Raw genomic sequence first — 20,604 nt, forward strand, 5'->3', positions numbered from 1 at the left:
ACCTGCTGGGCTCCGATGATCTTTCCGCATCAGCCTTCCAAGTAGCCGGAATTACAGGCATGCGCCACCACGCCCGGCTGATTTTTTTTTTTATTTATTGTAGAGATGAGGTCTCGCCAAATTGGATTCTTTATTCTCTTTGCTATCAAGTTGTCGGTGTTCTTTATATATTCTGGATTTAAGTCTCTTTTCAAATATATGACTTGCAAAACAATTTTTCCCATTTTGCAGGTTATCTTCTCACGTTTTTTTGATGGGATTGATTGTAGCACAAAAAATCTTAGTCTTGATGAGGTCCAATTCATCTCTTGTCAACGTATACCTTTGGCGTTGTATTGAAGAAGCCACTGTCTAACAAGCAAGTGTTTTAGGGAAATTGGGTGGGGGAAAGAGCCTTGTGAGTAAAGTATGGGGGAAAGAAAACACCTGGCAAGGTGGTTTCAGCATTCAACATATTTGGAAGCAGAGGGAGAGGAGAGAGTCATGTAAGATTTGGCAGAGAGAAGGGGTGGAGATTTGAGAGTCCTTATGATCGATGGGGACTGTAGTTCACGGATGTCTATTCAATTGCCCAGAGCACCACAAAGGGAAGAGCTCTAGGCTGGAACCCTGGGATGCACCAACACTTCGAAAGGATAGGAGTTCCCAGAGGATATTGACCAGGAGTGGCCACAGAGCTAGGAGGAAGTTGGGAGAGATTGTGTCCCAGGAACCAAGAGAAGAGCATGTTCCAGAAAGAAAGGTGTGATCAAGCATGTCCAACAGGGCAGTGGTTCAAGGAGACAAGGACGGAAAGAGTCCACTGAAACTGGCATTTGGTTGGTCATGGCTGACCTTGGGCAAGACATTTCGATGCTTCCGTGGCAGAGAGAAAGCCCGATTGTGGTAGGATTAAGTGCAAAAAGGCTCGAAAGGTTTCTGATATAAAAGAATTACTCTTTCCTAAAGCACGATTAGGAAGGAAAGAACAGTGGTGACCCAGATGGGAACCTAGGGTCAAAGCCAGGATTTTTAAAAAATGATCTTGAGCTTGTGTATCTGTCAGAATTCAGTGAAGGAAATGAAAAGCATTATATATATTTAAAAACATTTCATTTTAGAGTTTTGGGGTACAAGGAAGGATTTACTACATAAGTAATTTCCATGCAGGTGAAGTTTGGGCTTCTGGCCAACCCTCTCTGCCCCTCCAACCCCATTGTGGACCTGATATCCAGTGTGTTGTCACCTGCCTCTCTCCCTCCCTTCCCTAGTAGTGTCCAGTGTCTGTCGAGCCCACCATTGTGCTCATGTGACCAGTGATTAGGGTCCACTTATAGTGACACGTATTTGAAAAAGAATTTAATTCACAAAATGACGCGCTTACAAAATCAGTGAGAGGGCTGGAGGGCCAGAAGTCAGAGGGCCATCAGTGAACTTTTGGCTGCCGGATCACATCACCACCACTGCAATCCATGGCTTCCACCACCATGGCCTCCCTATTCCACCTCTGAGACAGTGACTGGGAGAAGGACAGGTGCTGCTTTAGATGACTGTGGGTGCAGACGCAGGACGTGGAGGCTTGCTCCTTCCAGGAGCAACCCAAACAAATACTAGTTAGAAACACAGCCCTGTTTCCAAACTGCCAGCCATTTGTAATTGACCTCGAGCACCATGCACCAACCACTGCGTTCAGGATGTATCATCTAGTTTAATTCTCACCACAAGCCCCTGAGGGAGGTCAGCTGCCCCCTTGAGTAATTTTCCAAGTCACAACGCTAAGAAGGGACGGAGACAGGATTCAAATCCAACCCAACTTTAGATTGCTTCCCTAGCCCAGTCACCAAGCTGAGAGGTTTGCTACCTGCCCACTTGGGACAAAGCAGAGAAGGGCTTCTATTCTCAGCTGACATTCCCAGAAATGGGTTTAGAGTCCTCCAAAAGGACCTGGAAGAAACTCCATTCACCAATCCCGGCCATAAGACATAAACTGGGTCTCGTTTCTTGTTCATATGCCAGTAATCAATTCACTAGACTGGCATGTCTTATCTTCATTTTAATTAGTCTATCAAAGTTATGTCTTCTTTAATTTAAAAAAAGAATCATATTGCTATCTTTTGAGACATAGACAAATTCAATGGATCAATCTCCAGTGCATTCTATTTTACTCAAGTACATTAGACAGCAGAGGCTGTATTGGCTATTCTTTATAACCATCAGAAGTAAAATAAGCCATGAAAGCTTTGGACATTACTGCTGTGATATCAGATAGTCACATGAAAACACAAAACCCTTGATGAAATGCCTTGCTATCATCCAGTCTCCTCATCCCATTACTCAGTGTAAGGTCACTTAGATAAAGCACTTATATAGGAAGCAATGAAAGAAAACTGTAAATAAAGCCCCCAAATTTAATCTCTGTTCTATTTTAATCATATGTAAACCTATCAAGAAAGCTCAGAGAATAGCTAAGCATCTTGATGAGTTTATGTAACAGTTCATTTTTCTGAAGATTCTGTGTTTACTCTATATTATTGATAGTTGTATTCATTCATTCATTCTCTATTCAATAATGTATTCATCCGTCACATGTTTATTGATGGCCTGTGGGGCTACAGAGACAAGGTTACTCACTCATTGTGTCATGGGAGAGATGGATGAGTAAAAAAGCTGGGCGTGGTTGCTCATGCCTGAAATCCCAGCATTTTGGGAGGTGGGGGTAAGAGGATTGCCTGAGCCCAGGGGTTCAAGATCAGCCTGGGCAACTCTACAACAAATCAAAAAAATTAACTGGGCATGGTAGTATGCGCCTATAGTTCAAGCTACTTGGAAAATTGAGGTGGAAGGACCACCTGAGCCCAGCAGGTAGCGGTTGTGGTAGATTTGGAGGAAAAAAAAACAACAAAACAACCAAAATGCTTGAAGTCTTCACTTTTTTTAAAAAAATGAGTGGGAGTCTCACTCTTATCGCCCAGATTGGAGTGTGGTGGCACCATCATGGCTGTCTGCGTCCTCCACCTCCTTACCACCATGCCCGGCTAATTATTATTATTTTGGTGTGTGTCTGGAGACAAGGTCTCGTTATGTTTCCCAGACTGAAGTGCGGTGACACTGTCAATGGCTGACTATAGCCTCAACCTCCTAGGCTCAGATGATCCTTCTGACTCAGGTGCAGCCATCATGCCCGGCTAATTTTCCTTTTTTTCATAGAGATGAGATCTCACTATGTTGTCTATGCTGGTCTTGAACTCCTGGGCTCAAGCAATTCTCCTACCTTAGCCTCCCGAAAGTGTTGGGATTACAGGCATGAGCCACAGCAGATGGCCTCCAAACTCTTTTTCTTCACTTTCAATCCATACCTATTAGAAACCAAGTATATTAATCATTGTTCTCCGAGGAATAGAACCAATAGGAGATAGATATGTAATATATAAATACACGTATCATGCATATTATATATATGAGGCTTGGTTCATGTGCTTATAGAGGCCTAGAAGTCCCACCATCTGCTGTCTGCATGCTGGAAAACCGGGAGAACTGGTGGTGTAATTCAGTCTGAGTCTGAAGTCCCCAGAATCAGGCGTTCCAATGGCTGAGGGCATGGGAAAGTTGACATCTCAGCTCAAGGAGAGAATTTGCCCTTCCTCACCTTTTCACTCTAGGCCCTCAGTGGTTTCTGTGATGCCCATCCACATTGGTGAAGGTGCATCTTCTCATCTACTAATTCTACTTAATAACAGTAGCTAATCTCTTCTCAGAACGCCCTCACAGTCACATGCACTCGCCAGCTATCTGGGCATCCCTTAGCCCAGTCAAGTGGACACTTAAAATTAACCATCACACCAAGTCTGGACACTTAGAGAGTTCTCTGATGAAACTATAGAGAAGACTCCCTCCTGCTATAGGGAGGGCAACAGGGTCTAACTCCTCTGCAGGAGAAGGAAGATGTGTTACAGAGGAAGAGAGGGAGAGAAGTAATTCCTCTTCAGCCCCAGAACTATGGGAAGAAGAAAGGAGGTGGGAGACAAAACAGTCAGATGTGTGTCCTGACTGTGTATGAGGTAACTCGGGGAAACACCCAGGGCAAGAGTGCCTTGTTCTCCCCGACTGCCCATTTGAGAATCAAGAAGAGGCTTCCTGTGGGCCACCTCATATCAACCCTCATGGGGCCAGCATGGCCAGGTAGAGGGAGGTCATGAGATTTAACTGTAGAGTCACCGCAAGTTTCCACGTAGGGTCCTGCGATCCAGGAGTCTCTGAGAATCTGGCTGGATCCATAGAGCAGGTGAGGTGGGGGGAGAACCACAGGATGGGCCAGGACTCAGTAGAAGTCACGGCCAGCAGTCAGAAGACCAGGTGGTGCAGGGAGGACCAGGGGAGGCTGAGTCAGAGAAGACGATCAGAGGAGAGCTGACACCATGGATCACCACGGACCTCAGCTGCACTGCCAGCAATGCCAAAAGCAACCAGGGGGACAAGAGTCACAGAGGTGGACACAGTCCCAGGATCAGAGGGTCGAGCAACCCCCCCTCCCCCACCTACATATATACCCCAGTCCACATCTTAGAGCTGAATGGGTGAGAAATCCGGTAAACTGAACTTTTCTTTTCCTACATGGACTAATATCACTGAAGGCAGCGGTCCCCAACCTTTTTGGTGTCAGGGGCTGGTTTCATGGAAGACAAATTTTCCATGGACAAGGGATGGGGAGGATCATCAGGCTAGATTCTCATACAGAGCGTGCAACCAAGATCCCTCATCCCTCGCATGCGGTTTGTAGTAGCCGTGCTTCTGTGAGACTAATGCCACTGCTGATCTGACAGTGGCGGACCTCCGCTCACCCGCCACTCATCTCTTGCTGTGCGGCCCAGTTCCTGACAGGCCACAGACCAGTACTGGTCCGCAGCCCTGGGGGTTAGAGGACCCTTGACTTAAGGGACTGTTAACATGACTGGATCAGATTCCGTTTAAATCAGGAAGGATTTAAAAGTGAGGTGTTCTGTTCAACCTCACTAGTCATCAAGGAGATGCAAATTAAAACCACACGGAGATACCACCTAAGTCCAGTCAGAATGGCCATCATCAATAACTCAAAAAATAACAGATGCTGGACAGGATATGGTGAAAAGGGAACACTTCTACACTGTTGATGGAAGTGCAAACTAGTGCAGCCTCTGTGGAAAGGAGTGTGGTGATTCCTAAAAACCTCTAAAAATCAACCTCCCATTTGACCCTGCAATCCCCCTACTGGGAATATACCCTGAAGAACTCAAATCACTTTATGAAAAAGATACCTGCACACATATGTTTATCGCAGCATTGTTCACAATAGCAAGAACCTGGAACCAACCATGCTGTCCATCAAAAGAGGACTGGATTTTAAAAAGTGGTACATATACACGATGGAATATTACAAAGTCATAAAAAAAATCATGAATTTCACAGCAACCTGGATGGAATTAGAGTTTATAATACTGAGTGATCTGTCACAGAAACAAAGATCTGAGTATCACATGTTCTCACTCATAAGTGGACCTTGAACAACTATCGTAATACTATAAGAAAAGGATTGACAGTGGCGGGCAACTATGGCAGGGGGCAGGGGGAGGAAGGGAAGTGGGATTAACAAGGGTACCTACACAATGCATATTTGTATACCTAGCCCTTAACTGTACCCCACAATTTTAAAATAAAAAATAAGTTTAAAAAAAAGTGAGGTGTTCTTACTTCTCACCAGCAGGCGGGGACCAAGGAAGAAGGCTGGGTTAGTTAACAAAGGAGCTACAATGTCTCCATACTTCTGAGATGTGGTGCCAGTTAAACTCGGAATCAGGCTAAATAAATGTAAAAATCAATGACAACACAGACTACTAAATGCTATGACAAGAAGAATAGGGTGCCGTGAGAGCTCCATGCTAATTGCTGTATTGGATCAGACCCACAGAGCAACCAGCCCAGGATCTAGGCTTCCCAGTGAAACCGTGGCACATCTGCTGAGGACTTGAGTGAGGGAGCATGGTTGATCCCGTTTTGGCAAGTGGAAAACTAAGAGTCTTCCTTGAAGTATCACCAGCTTCTCATCGGAGCCCATATGCATTTGGCAACCTTGATTTCTCCAACTCTTCTTAAAATGTGTATACATCCATACCACCTCTTGCAGGCTTTAAGTCTCCAGAGAGGATATTTCTGGAGTTGTATGTGTTAGCATCCAATTTTGGAGCGTTAGAAAGAATGACATGAGAGAGGTTCTGTCCGTGCATCAGAATCTTCCTCTCCGGATTCTTTTTCCCTTTGAGAAGAAAAATAAATATACTTTATTTGTGTGCAAGGTTTAGATAGTAAGTATGGCTTGGCTCAGGATGACTCAAAACATACATTTTATGGCCAGGTTCGGTGGCTCAGCCTGTCATCTCAGCACTTTGGGAGGCTGAGGCGAGTAGATTGTCTAAGCCCACAGGTTCGAGACCAGCCTGGGCAACTTGACGAGACCTCACCTCTACAATAAATCAAAAATTAGCCAGACGTAGTAGCACATACCTGTAGTTCTGGTTACTTGGAAGGCTGAGGTGGGAGGATCGCCGAAGCCCAGCAGTTCGAAGCTGCGGTGGCCATGACACTGCACTCCAACCTGGGCAACAGTGAGACTCCAACTCAAAACAACAACAACAACAACAACATAAATTGTATATCCTTGCATTCCATTCTTCTCTTGTGCCTGGATAATAACTCGGGCAGACCCCATGAATTTTCTGGTCTCTCTGAAGCAAGTAAGAATAAGTCCTTGGTCAGTAATTAAAATATCTAGTTCCCTTTCATAATCAAAGCTTTAGACACAGTTTAGTGATCAATGTTTCACCCTTTTCCAGCTCCGGCCTGCTGAGAAAAGAAAAGAGGAGTGCTGACTTGCTCTCCTCTCCTCATTTCTATTTCTTATCGTTCCTCTTCCCAAATTGATAAAGGGGGGAAAGAGGGAGGGAGGAAAGCAGGAAAGTTATTTCTTGATCTGTATTGCCATGCATCAGCATCTGCTCTCTGGCCCTGCCAAGGTGTTTCTCTGGCCTTTTTTTTTTTTTTTTGAATTGGAGCGCTGTGGCATGCTTATGGCCACTGCAACTTCAATTTGCTCAGATCAGGCAATCCTTCTGCCTCAGCCTCCAAGTAGCTGGAACCACAGGTGCGGACCACCATGCCCAGCTATTTTTTTTTTTTTTTTTAATTTATTGTAAAGAATGAGGTCTTGCCAAGTTCCCCAGGCTGGTCTCGAACCCTGGACTCAGGCAATCTTCTCAGTTCCGTCTCCCAAAGTGCTGGGATGACAGGCACGCACCACCACACCCGGCCTTCTCTGACTTTTTTTGTTGTGGATTCTTTGGAAACCCTTCTCCCTTCCCTGAGAGGGAGAGAGAGTGAGGGAGAGAGGAATATATGGAGAAAAAGAGAGACAGAGAGAGAGAGAAGAGAGGAGAGAGAGAGAGAGGGGAGAGAGAGAGAGAGAGAGAGAGAGAGAAAGCGTCTGGTACAGTTGGATCTAGAAAAAAGACTTGTATCAAGATGAAGTCAGCAAGTGGGTATCTTCCTGTTTCTGCACAGTTAGGACTTTCTGAGCAAGTTTTACTGGATCCTGGGTTAAAGAGTAAGCCTTGAAAGTTAAATTATCACTATGCCTGAATAGATAATGAAAGAACTCTAGAGAAATTTACCTCCCGGGAGGTATGTGCTTTCATTTCAAGAGGGTCCTGGGGTAAATCCTGGAGCCAAAAAACAGTCTAAGAGTTGTAAACTAGGAGAACCTTCTCTCATCTTCCCCCTGGAGACACTTATTTACATTCCAAAAGGCCTCTCAACCCAAGGAAACTTTGTGTACACCAGGGTTTCTCTCCCTTTCTCAGAAGGGGAAAGGAGAAAACTGTCCCTCTCATACATAAGCCCTCAGATTCATAATTGGGGGGAGGAGGCTTTCTCTCCTGCAGTGCAGAATTTGGTATATATAGGGCGATATCTGACTCTCGTCATATCATCCGGGAAGTTGGGGCCAAGGAACTTGTTAGGGTAAACTGAGGCGGTGTATGGGCCGGTGCCTTGGGAATAAAGCAAAGACCTGCAAAGGTAAAGCAAAAGAGTTTATTTCCGCCCCAGGATGAATGGAGTCTACACTAAGAGATAGTGCTGCAAGAGAGGTTGAGGAAGGAAAGCTTTTAAAGTTTTAATAAAGGAGACAGGGTAAGGAAAACTCTCCAGCAGCTGCATTCCTAAGTATTGATAACACAGGTCTTGTGTCTTTGGCGTTGTCAGGACAATCAGTCCTGTGACCTCAGGGCCTTCAGCTTCTGGTGGACTGAGGGCAGTCACGAAAAGGTTGATTACAGTTAAGTCAGCTTGGTCTTGTATGGCTGGTGAGCAAAGGCCTAGAAGAGACATACTTGGGAGATGCTAAACAATGATGAATAGCTGCCTCCAGAAAGCTGGTTCTGTCCTTGGCTACTAATTAGGAACTGGGGAATGGGACAGACAGCTAGAAAAATATGACAAAACTTAAGCATAATGCCAAAATGGCTGTTCTTTAGCTAAGTTACTCTGTTTGACATCACCCTTTCAGAACCATATGGTTCTTGATGTGAATTATAATAGCTTTGAAGTGTGTTCAAGAAACTTCTTATTTGCATTCATGATAATATAAATAAATGTAGTTATTAAAAACTCATTAGCCGTAGAAAAAGGACTGTGCATGGCTCTTCACTGGAGAATATGACTCTGTTGGTAAAAAGATTAATGTGATACTAGACTGCATTGATGATTTAACATTGGCTGTGCTACGTAAATATATCAAGGGAAATAAACGTTAGTCCAATATTCAGCACTAACCTGATGCAATCATTTCCCGGGATACATTTTGATAAAAACTGAGACACTAGAGTGTCTCCCCTCCAGAGGAGGTAGCCAGAGAAGCGGTGGGCTTGGAGACCATGTCGTTGTTACAGCCTGACTGCCCAGAAAAACTGTGACTGATGGTAGCTGTTACAGTAGAGAGTTTAGAGCAAAGCAACTGAGTAAGGAAGATGGGAGATATTTCTCAAATCTGCCTCCGCAAGAATTCAGAGGCTAGGGGTTTTTTGTTGTTGTTGTTTGTTTTGTTTTGTTTTTGAGTCAGAGTCTCACTCTGTCACCAAGCCTGGAGTGCAGTGGCATGCTCACGGTCACCACTGCCTCGACCTGCTGGGCTCCAGTGATCCGTCCACCTCAGAGGCTAGGGTTTTTAAAGGAATTTGGTGGTCAGAGGGCTAGGGACTGATGATTGGTTGAAGATGATGTCATGGGGGGTGTTGAAACTGTCTTGATGTTATAGAACCAGTTTCTGGGAGGGGGCATCCCAGGACCAGTGGAGCCAGCTTCTTGGTATGTGTCCAGGGTCCAGGGGAGAGCTCGGGTCCATCAGAGCACAACATCTGAAAAACATCTTAAACACCGTTCTTAGGTTTTATAACAGAGACAGTGTCTGTTGAGCAAGTCCTGTGACCTTGGGCTACTGACTCCTGGGGCAGTAAGTCATCACAGAGATAGCATAGGAGAAAGGTGTGTGGGAGGTGGCGTCCCTGGAGATCAGAACCGCTCATACCCTTCAGCTGATCAAACTCCTGGATATCATCAAGGAGACCTCTGCAGTCTTGGGCTCACTGTTTAAGGGAAAATATGTTTATTAGCCTCACGGGCAGCTTCCTCCCTCCCTGGCTCAATGCAGATAATCAATAGCTCTTTATTGTTTTGAAAGCAAACTTAGAAACGACACATTTGTTCAGTTCTAATCATAGCTGCTCCTTTCTCTGTTTCTTCCACAGTTTTTATCCCGTGGCCCTATATTAATTTTTATTTTTTGAGTTGGAGACTCACTCCATCACCCAGGCTGGAGTGCAGTGGCACACTCATGGCCAACCCAGCCAACTTGCTAGTCTTCAGTGACCCTTCCGCCTCAGCCTTCCAAGTAGCCAGAACTACAGGCCTGCGCTACCACGCCCGGCTAATTTCTGATTTATTGTAGAGATGAGGTCTCGCCAGGTTGCCCGGGCTGGTCTCGAACCTGCGGGCTCAGGCAATTCACTCACCTCAGCCTCCCAAAGTGCTGGAATTATAGGCTGAGCCACTGTATATTAATTTCATATAGTCAGTTTCATCATGTGAGCAAAGGTTGAAGCGTCTAAGGAATTTATTCCAGAGAGTTATCATATGCATGAGAGAAAAAAATTACTTTCAACTGCTTGGAACAAATGGCTCACACTTATGGAGAGACAGATTTTAGCTTCTTAGAGAGAGGAATTTTTCCAACAAAGATGTTCAGTATCGCAGTGAGTGTTTTGAAAAGCAGAGAGCTCTCTCGTCGTTGGAAGAGTTTAAGTGGCAGCTGGGACGGCCATCTGTTGGAGAGATTGCAGAGGAAATCTGTGCTCCTAGCGGGAGGTTGGTCTGATGGATCTTTCAGGATCCTACCCCTCTGTGTCTCCACAAAGTTGAACTGATCTTCGTCTGAATATATTCTCTTTTTGGCTATGGTTCTACAAAGTTCCCTTCCTTGACCGCCTGCTTAATTCTCAGAGTTGTTTTAACTTCCAGACTTCACGTCAAGACTCTATCACTTGCTTTTTGATATCTGGTCTATTGCCAGTTGGGATACTTATACCGCCTACTTTTGGGGTTATTACAGTGATTAAATGAAATGGTAACACCTGCAACACCTGCACTTTGTAAAGCAGCTCTCAGGACAGAACCTAGCAGGCACTCAATACATGATGGCTGTTGTTGGTTTATTCATATCTTAGTCTATGTCTCTATTTTTTTTCACTTGGCTATCTACACATTCTTCACATCACAGTTAGTTTTCACTTACATGCATCATATTTTCAGTGAGTTTGAGTCTCTTCACATGGCAAGGAGTCATTTGGCAAATTATATTTTTATACCTTTGCTTATTTTAAAATCACTTTCCTACTATATTCTATTATTTGTTAGTCATTTTATAAGACCTCTTTATATAATAGTGTTTTTCTTTTATATTAGCTGTAAATCTTTTCCTGGCTTATTCTTTGTCTTTGGACTACATACCTTTTGACATGTAGCAGGTTTGGGTTTTTGCTTTTTTGTTTTTCTTAAAGACAGAATCTTGCTTTGTTGCCTGGCTGGAGTGTAGTGGTGTGATCACAGTTCATTGCAACCTTGATCTCCTGGCCTCAAGCAAGCCTCCGGCCTCAGTCTCCCAAGTAGCTGGAACTACATGCTACCCTGTCTGCTTGATTTTTGTATTTTTTTTTTTTTTTTTTTGTGGAGATGAGGTCTTGCTATATTGCCCGTGCTGATCTCAAACTTCTGACCTCAAGCCATTCTCCCATCTTGGCCTCCCAAACTGCTGGGATTACAGGCGTGAGTCACCACGTCTAGCCTGTTGTTTTTAATATGGTAGAGTTTATCAAATTTTCCATTCATGTAGTGTCCATGGTCTCTATCTCTATCTTACAACAAAGGGTGATGAAAAGTTACAATTCCTTGCACTGGCATTATGAAATGAAAATGTCTGATGTTGCTGTAGACACACACGGTGAACTACTACATCAAGCTGCTTCCTCATTATGCTTTTATTTTAGTTATTTTTTAATTTTTGAGTTGGAGTCTCCATCACCTAGGCTGGAGTGCAGTGGCACACTCACGGCCACCCCAGTGTCGACCTGCTGGACTCTGGTGATCCTTCCACCTCAGCCTTCCAACTAACTGGAGCTACAGGTATGCACTACCATGCCCAGCTAATCTTTGATTTATTGTAGAGAGGAGGCCTCACCAAGTTGCCTGGGCTGGTCTCGAACTCGCAGGCTCAGGCAATCCACTCGCCTTGACCTCCCAAAATGCTAGGATTACAGGCTGAGTCACTGAGCCCAGCCCACAATATGCTTTTAGAAGTGACTTGTTCTTGAGAATAATTTCCCAGTGTCCCTGCGGCTAAAGAATGGCTTCTCGTAACATCTGATCATATACACAGCTTGAGGGTCTTTCATAGCCAAGTCAGTACAGAGGCTTCACTACAAGGTGTTCCAACAGACTGGAACCATTGCCACTATTGTCCTCATCTACCAGTAATAATTAGGCTGCCAGCCAAGCCACACACCTACAGCAATAGGGATGCTGAGTCCCTGCTGCTTCAATAAAAAATCTGAATCAGCTGGCAGAAATGTAAACATTTTAGCCCCATCTCTGGGCCAGTCACTGAAGGGAGGCAACTGCTATATTTGAGAAAATACTGGACCTGGTGTCAGAAGGTCTGGTTTATTCAGTTCAATTCCGTTCACACTTCCCAATCTTCTAAGAATGCCAGACACTCTGCTTAGCTTCCAGATGCAACGAAGAACATATCAGTCTTCCTTAAAGGAGCTCATAAGCCGGGCTCGGTGGCTCAGCCTGTAATCCCGCGCCTTTGGGAGGCTGAGGTGAGTGGATTGCCTGAGCCCGCGGGTTCGAGACCCGCCTGGGCAGAGAGACCTCATCTCTACAATAAATCAAAAAATCAGCTGGGCGTGGTAGCGCGCGCCTGTAATTCCGGCTACTTGGAAGACTGAGGCGGAAGGATGGCCAGAGGCCAGCAGGTCGAGGCTGCGGTGGCCGGGAGCGGCCACTGCACTCCAGTCTGGGCGACAGAGTGAGACTCCAACTCAAAAAAAATAAAAATAAAAAAAAAATAAAGGAGCTCATAGTCCAATGGAGGAAATAGGATAATTAGTGACTACAGGGGAGTTAACATCCAAATACACAGAATATGTTTTGAAAATACAGGGAAGAAACCCAACACCTTGAGAGGACAAGCAGAGAGATTGCTTGAGTCACAGAGTTTGAGACCAGCCTGGGCAACATAGCAAGACCTCATTTCTACAAAAAAAAATTTTTTAATTAGTTGGGCTTGGTGGCATGTGCCTGTAGTTCCAGCTACTCGCGGGGCTGAGGCAAAAGGATGGCTTGAGCTTAGGTGTTTGAGGCTTCTGTGAGCCATGATTGTGCCACTGTACTCTAGCCTGGGCAACAGAGTGAGACCCCGACTCAAAAACAAAACAAAATAAAACAGGAGTACAGGGAAGAAACCTAAAAAAAGGTGCCTTGATTTATCTGTTAAATCTCTCCTGTGCATTGTCCGTAGACCTGGCTATTTCCCAGACATTGCTATAATATCACCTTGAGTCCCACATATCAAAAACAAAACTTACCTCCCCCTTCCCTTTTCAGTCTCCCCTACACCAAGATGGCTTCCTGATTATACCACCTCAGGGTCTTCTGTCTCTATAGCTCAAAACCTAGATGTTTATATGGATTCCTTCCACTTCCCTCTTAGAGGCTGGTCTCTCGCTAAGCCCTGCCCAGTCTTCCTTTGTAATATCTCTCACATTTCCTTCAGACCTTCATTGCAACGTTAAAATAATCTTCTCACACTTGCACTAGATGACATTCGTTTGGGGCATCATTCACCATTTCATCCTTCTACCATTCAGATCAATTTTCACCAAACTAATTTCGTCATGTAATTTTTCCAGTCTAAAAATGTTGATTTCTCCACTGCACATTCGAAAAAATTCAAGTTCTGAAACTTAATATTTGGTGAGTCCTTTGGTAACCTGACTTAATTTTTTTTTAGTTGGAGTCTCATGCTGTCACCCAGGTTGGAGTGCAGTGGCAGGATCACGGCTCACTGAAGGCTCAACCTCCTAGGCTCAGGTGATTCTTACGCCTCAGCCTCCCGAGTAGCTGGGACTATAAGCTTGTGCCATCAAACCTGGCTAATTTCTGTTGCCCTGGCTGGTCTTCCTGGGTTCAAACAATCCTCTTGCCTCCACCTCCCAAGATGCTGGGATTATAGGTGTGAGCTACTGTACCTGGACACTTTTAATTTTCAGTCTTATCTTTATGCCATTCTGCTTGTCCCTGTCCCCATCAGACTGCTGCATTTATTATTGAAAAAACACCCTTTCCCATCAATCTTTCCTATAATGTTATCTCCTCTCCTCTTTTTCTCCCCTCCCTAAATCTATCTACCACTGTCTCCTTCTCTTCTTCTTCCATCCAAGTTCTAGTTGCTTCAGGGTCCAACTCCAAGTCTTATCTAACCCATGAAACAGAAGTCGCTCTAGTCCTTAGAGGTTATCTTTTTCCTTTTCAGAATTCCCAAGACATTTATTCTGTGCCCTTAAGTGGCATTTAAACATGTACGGGGAGCAAAAACCCAGATTTTATTTATAAAAAAACTGTGTTTAAACTTCAGTCACCTTCAAAGTACTCTCTGTCTGATTCAATACACCTATAGAAACACTTTTTCCACTGCTAAAACAGCTTTTGAACTCATCCATTTTGATGCCTTTCAGTGCTTCAGCTGTTTTTTGTTTCACCTCTTCCACATTTCTCTTTGAGGACTTTTTCCATCTGGAAAAACCAAAAAAAAGTAGCTTGAGGCAGATCAGGTGAATAGGGAGGGCGGAGCACTGGACACTCAGTGCATTAGTAAATCATCCATCATGAAATGGGCAAATGTGTTGAACGAACCTCAAGAAAAAAAAATTCACTGAAGCTGAATGCAGCCTCTCGACAACTGTAGCTGGAACACTGATGCTGATGGGTTCCTAGAACACTTACCTAGCAGAAGAAGCCTGTACTACAAGGGGCCTGCCCCCCAAAAGTTAATTCCCTCATATACATTGTCAGGCTGTCACAGGAAAGTACCGCAAATCTGCCAGCCTAGCCAACAGAAGTGTTTGGCCTCACAATTCTGGAGACTAGAAACCTGAGACCCAGGTGTGAGCAGGGTAGGTTTCTTCTGGGGGCTGTGAGGAATCATCTGTTCCGTGCCTCTCTCCTAGCATCTGGTGGGTTGCTGGCAAGCTTTGGCATCCTTGCCAGATGTCATTCTTTCATGTCTTTGCATCCTCTTCCCTCTGAACAGGTCTCTGTCTTTTCCTGGGTGTTTTTTTTTTTATAAGGACAGCAGTCATATTGGGTTAGGGGCTCACCCTACTCCAGTATGACTGCATCTTAACTAATTAAATCTGCAGTGACCTTATTTCCAAATGAGGTGACATTCTGGGGTAGTTGAAGTTAGAACTTCAATTTGCTAATCTTGGGGCAGACATAATTCAATCCATTACAACACATGATAGAGTTCCATCATGTAAGCATTTACTTACTCAAATTCAGCAAAATGCTCTTAGCCAAGAAACACAGAAATAAGAAGGGAAAAACCATTTGACTAATTCGGGCAGTTTTACCCACTTTTTAACGTTATGCCTCATGGTGAAATGGAGACAGAAGATGTGATTCTACTATTCACTCAGCCAGTTGTACTTTTCTTCCTTTCTTTTTTTTTGAGTTGGAGTCTCACTCTGTCGCCCAGACTGGAGTGCAGTGGCCGCTCCCGGCCACCGCAGCCTCGCCTGCTGGGCTCCGGCGATCCTTCCGCCTCAGCTTTCCGAGTAGCCGGAATTACAGGCATGTGCTACCACGCCCGGCTGATTTTTTGATTTATTGTAGAGATGAGGTCTCGCTGCCCAGGCAGGTCTCGAACCCGCGGGCTCAGGCAATCCACTCACCTCAGCCTCCCAAAGGCGCGGGATGACAGGCTGAGCCACTGAGCCCGGCCAGTTGTACTTTTCTTTGTGCCTCTTGAAAAGTAAGATCAAGTCACTCGGGATGTGACTCTGTGTATAAAAATATGTATTTGAGCTGGGTGCGGTGGCTCATGCCTATAATCCCAGCACTTTGGAAGGCCGAGACAAGAGGATTGCCTGAGTCCATGGGTTCGAAACCAGCCTGGGCAACTTGGCGAGACCTCGTCTCTATAACAAATCAAAAAATTAGCCCGGCGTGGTGGTGTGCACCTGTAGTTCCAGCTACTTGGAAGGCTGAGGTTGGAAGTATCATCTGAGCCCAGCAGGTCGAGACTTTCGTGGCCATGAGCATGCCATTGCACTCCAGCGTGGGCAACAGAGTAAGACTCCAACTCAAAATAAATAAATATGTGTGTTTGATAATATGTGCTATTCGTCTTATAGGCTGGCCTTATAATCTCATCTCCAGCAAGACTCTATTTCATATTTTGCCACGCCACTCTAACTCACTGTACATTCATGGCAGGATAATGCTTGTACACATCATTAAATTTGTTCCCTTTTACCTGGAACACTTCCCCATCCCCTTCCAATCCAAACATTCTTGACTTAAGTGAAATAAAAAACCAAGAAAGGAGGGGAGGGAAGAAGAAGGAAAGAGAAAGAGGAAAAGGAGGGAGAATCTCAATTCAGGATTAGGTATGCAAGTGGTCCTCCTCATACAGGTAAAGTTTGGACCTCCCTCTGGTCCCCACTTTGTCTGGTTTGAGTTCAGTTACTCTTATTGATGTTGTGTGCCCCTAACTCCCACCCTGGCAGTATCCTGCTACTGTCAATCTCTTTTTTATAGTATTATGGTAAACGTTCAGGGTCCGCTTATGAGTGAGAACATGTGGTACTCTGTTTGTTGTTTCTGTGATAGATCACTGAGTATGATCGACTCTAAATCCATCCAAGTTGTTGCGAAGTCCATATGTCTGTCCTTCTTTATGGCTGCATAATATTCCATTGTGTATATGTACCACATTTTTTTATCCAGTCCAGTTTCTATGGGCAGCACAATTGGTTCCATGTTTTTGCTATTGTGAATAATGCTGCAATAAACATGTGTGTGCAAGTATCTTTTTTATAGAATGATTTGAGTTCCTCCGGGTATATTCCCAGTAGGGAGATTGATGGGTCATATGGAAGGTCAGTGTCTAGTTCTTTTAGAAATCGCCACACAGTTTTTCAAAGAGGTTGCACTAGTTTGCATTTCCACCAGCAGTGCAGAAGAGTTCCTTTTTCTCCACATCCTTACCAGCATCTGTTGTTGTTTGTTTTATTAATGATGGCCATTCTTACTGGGGTTAGGTGGTATCTCAATGTGGTTTTGATTTGCATTTATCTGATGATGAGTGAGGCTGAGCGCTTTTTCATGTGTCTGCTGGCTGCCCGTATATCTTCTTTTGAGAGGTGTCTATTCATGTCTTTTGCCAACTTTTGAATGGAGCTGTTTGGTTGTTTTTTTTTTTCCTATCAGCACATTTGAGTTCTTTGTAGATCCTGAATCTTTGTCAGATATACAGTTGGCAAATGTTTTTTCCCATTCTGTGAGCTGTCTTCCCACTCTCTCTCTTGATCATTTCTTTTGCTTTGCAGAAGTTATTCAGTTTAATGAGGTCCCACTTGTCTATCTTATCTCTTATGGCATGGGCATTTGGGATTTTGATCAGGAATTGGTTGCAAGGTTCTATTTCCATAAGGGTGTCTCCTGCATTTTCTAGGGTTCTTATAGTTTGAGGTTTTATGTTTAGGTCTTTGATCCACTTATAGTTGATTTTTGTGTATGGTGTTAGGTAGGGGTCCTGTTTCAATCTTCTGCATGTGGTCAGCCAGTTTTCCCAGCACCATTTACTGAACAGGTTCTCCTCTCCTCAGTGGTTGTTGGTGGAGGCTTTGTCGAAGATGAGTTGCTTGAGAAACTGAGATTTTGTTTCCAGAAATCTCTATCCTGTTCCATTATTCCATATGCCTATTCTTGTACCGATACACAGCTATTCTGATTATTATAGCCTTATAGTAAAGTTTAAAGTCTGGAAGTGTGATACCTCTCGCTTCACTTCTTTTGCTGAGGATTGTTTTGGCTATTCATGGTTGTTTACGTTTCCAGATGAATTTCTGTATTGTTACTTTCAAGTCTGAGAAGAATGATGTTGGTAATTTAATGGGTATTGCGTTGAATCCGTAGATTGTCTTTGGTAGGATGGACATCTTAACAGTGTTGATTCTTCCTATCCATGAGCATGGAATATTTTTCCATTTGTTTGTGTCTTCTTGGATTTCTTTGAGTAGTGTTTTGTAGTTCTCATTGTAAAGCTCTTTCACTTCTCTTGTTAGGAAGACACTGAGGTATTTCATTTTTTTTATGGCCATTGTGAGTGGGATTGTGCTTTTAATCTGGTTCTCTGCCTGTTGTTGTTAGAGTATGAGAATGTGACTCTTTTGTACATTTATTTTGTATCCTGAGACTTTGCAAAGTCTGTTATCAATGCAAGGAGGTTTCTGGCAGATTATCTTGGATTTTCAAAGTATAGAATCATATTGTCAGCAAAGAGGGATAACAACTTCCTATTTGGATACCCCTGATTTCTTTCTCTTGTCTAATTGCTCTTGCTAGGACTTCCAACACAATATTGAACAAGAAGTGTGAGAGTGGGCAGCCTTGTTTTGCTCTGGTTTTCAGAGGAAATGTTTGCAGTTTCTGTCCAATTAGCAATAGGCCAGCTGTGGGTTTATCATAGATGGCACTTACTATTTTGAGGTATGCTTACTATTTTGAGGTATTCCTTCTATGCCTAGGTGTTCAAGGGTTTTTCTCAAGAAGGAATGCTGTATTTTATCAAAAGCTTTTTCTGCATCTAATGATGTAATGCAGTTCTTGTTTTTACATCTGTTGATGTATTTAATTACATTTATGATTTTGCAGATGTTGATCCAGCCCTGCATCCTAGGGATGATGCCTACTGGGTCATGGTGGATAATTTTTGAGATATGTTGTTGTATCCAGTTGGCTTGAATCTTGGTGAGAATTTTTGCATCTATAATCATAAGGGATATTGGCCTGTAGTTCTTTCTTTGTTGGATCTTTACCCAGTTTGGTTATTAGTGTTATGTTAGCTTTGTAAAGCGATTTGGGGAAATTTTTGTCTTTCTCAATTGCCTGGAATACTTTCAGTAGGATTAGTATCAGTTCCTGCTTTTACATTTTGTAGGATTCCACTGGAAAGCCATCTGGTCCAGAGTTTTGTTTTATTTTGTTTGTAGGTAGTTTTCTAATGATGGAGTAAATTTTCTGTGTTGTTATTGGTCTATTAGTGTCTCAGTGTTTTCTTGTTTCGACCTTGGGTGGTTGTGTAAAACCAGAAAGTCCTCCCTTTCATGTAGGTTATCAAGTTTGTTTCCATATAGGTATGCATAGTAGTCTCTGATAATCTTTTATATTTCTTTGGGGTCAGTTGTGATTTGATCTTTTGCATTTCCAATTGTGTTTATTTGGGCTTTTTTTCTCTTTTTCATGGTCAGTCTAGCTAGGGATCCATCAATCTTGTTTATTCTTTCAAAGAACCAGCTTTTTGTTTTGTTGATGTTTTCTATGATGTTTTTGTCTTCTATATCCTGTATTTGGGTTACTTTGGTGATCTGAATTCTTCTGCTAAAGGTATGGTTTTGGTGGTCTTGTCTTTTCAGCTCCCTTAGGTGATTTGTTAGGCTGTTAACTTGTGATGTTTCCATTTTTTTTTTAGATTAGAAAATATAGTTTATTTAGAAGGTATATTGGGGGGGGGGAGAGAGAGAGAGAGAGAGAGAGAGGAGATTCACCTCCCCAAAGCAGGAAAGGGGGCCAAAACCAGGAAACATGGTGATGGCCATAGCTCCAAGAGCACATGGCCACACCATAATCTAGTAAGGCAGTGGCCTCCATTTTCTTGATGTGTGTTTAAAGAGATACAAATTCCCCTCTTAGAACTAATTTCATGGTATTCCAGAGGTTTGGGGAAGATGCTTCTTTATTTTCATTTGTTTCCAGAAATCTTTTAATTTCTATTTTGAGGTCTGTGTTGACCCAGTAGTCATTCAGCATCATGCTTTTAGTGTCCATGTGTTTGCAGGTTTTGGGGGAATTTTGTTGGTGTTGATATTTATTTTTATTCCACTGCTGTCTGACTGAGAAGGTGCATGGCAGTATTTCAAGCTTATGAAATTTGTTTATGCTTCATTTATGGCCAAGGATGTGATTGATCTTGGAGTATGTTCCTTGTGGTGATGAGTAGAAATGTATATTCTACTCATGTTTATTCTGTGGTTTTTGGGTGGAGTATTCTGTAGGTATCTATTGCCAAGGCTGGAGTGCAGTGGCATGCTCATGGCCACTGCAGCCTCAACCTGCTGGGCTCAGGTGATCCTTCTCCCTCAACCTTCCAATGACCTGGAACTACAGGCACATACCACCATGCCTGGCTAATTTTTTTTTATTTATTGTAGAGATGAGGTCTCACCAAATTTCCCAGGCTGGTCTCAAACCTGTGGACTCAGGCAATCCTCTTGTCTTGACCTCCCAAAGTGCTGGGATTACAGGTATGAGCCAGTAAGCCTGGCTGGACTGAATCTTTTATCATTATATAGTGTCTTTCTCTATCTTTTTAACTGACTCCTGCCTTCTTTTGTAATCCATTCACCTGGAAACTCATTTTCCATCCTCTAACTTTTAGTCTGTATGCATCCCTTGTGATGAGATGAGTTTCCTAGATGCAGCAAATTATTGGGTCATGGTTTCTTATCCAGTTTGCCATCCTGTGTCTTTTCAGTGGTGCATTTAATCCATTTACATTCAGGTTGATTATTGAAATGCGATTGTTATTCCCATCATCAGTTTCTTATAGTTTTTTCTATGTTTTCTTTTAGCTTTTGGGTTGATATATGTTTGTGCTTTCAAGTTTGCAGTTGTGATGTATTTTCTTTTGATTCTGTGTTC

The 20,604-nt window shown here is 43.4% G+C and overlaps 1 protein-coding gene across 1 annotated transcript in view; it reads left to right on the forward strand.

Annotated features, from left to right (window-relative positions):
- The first annotated feature begins 7,730 nt into the window (after positions 1-7,730).
- The window catches only part of CEP135 (centrosomal protein 135), a 104,795-nt gene continuing 91,921 nt past the window's right edge, over positions 7,731-20,604 (forward strand). Inside the window, exon 1 of the mRNA XM_008060323.2 lies at positions 7,731-7,811. The gene's annotated coding sequence lies outside the window, so the exon portion shown is untranslated. The remainder of the gene's footprint in view (positions 7,812-20,604) is intronic.

Source organism: Carlito syrichta, unplaced genomic scaffold (genome assembly GCF_000164805.1).
Source record: "Carlito syrichta isolate Samal-C Ts95f unplaced genomic scaffold, Tarsius_syrichta-2.0.1 Scaffold304596, whole genome shotgun sequence".
NCBI classification, from domain to species: Eukaryota; Metazoa; Chordata; class Mammalia; order Primates; family Tarsiidae; genus Carlito; species Carlito syrichta.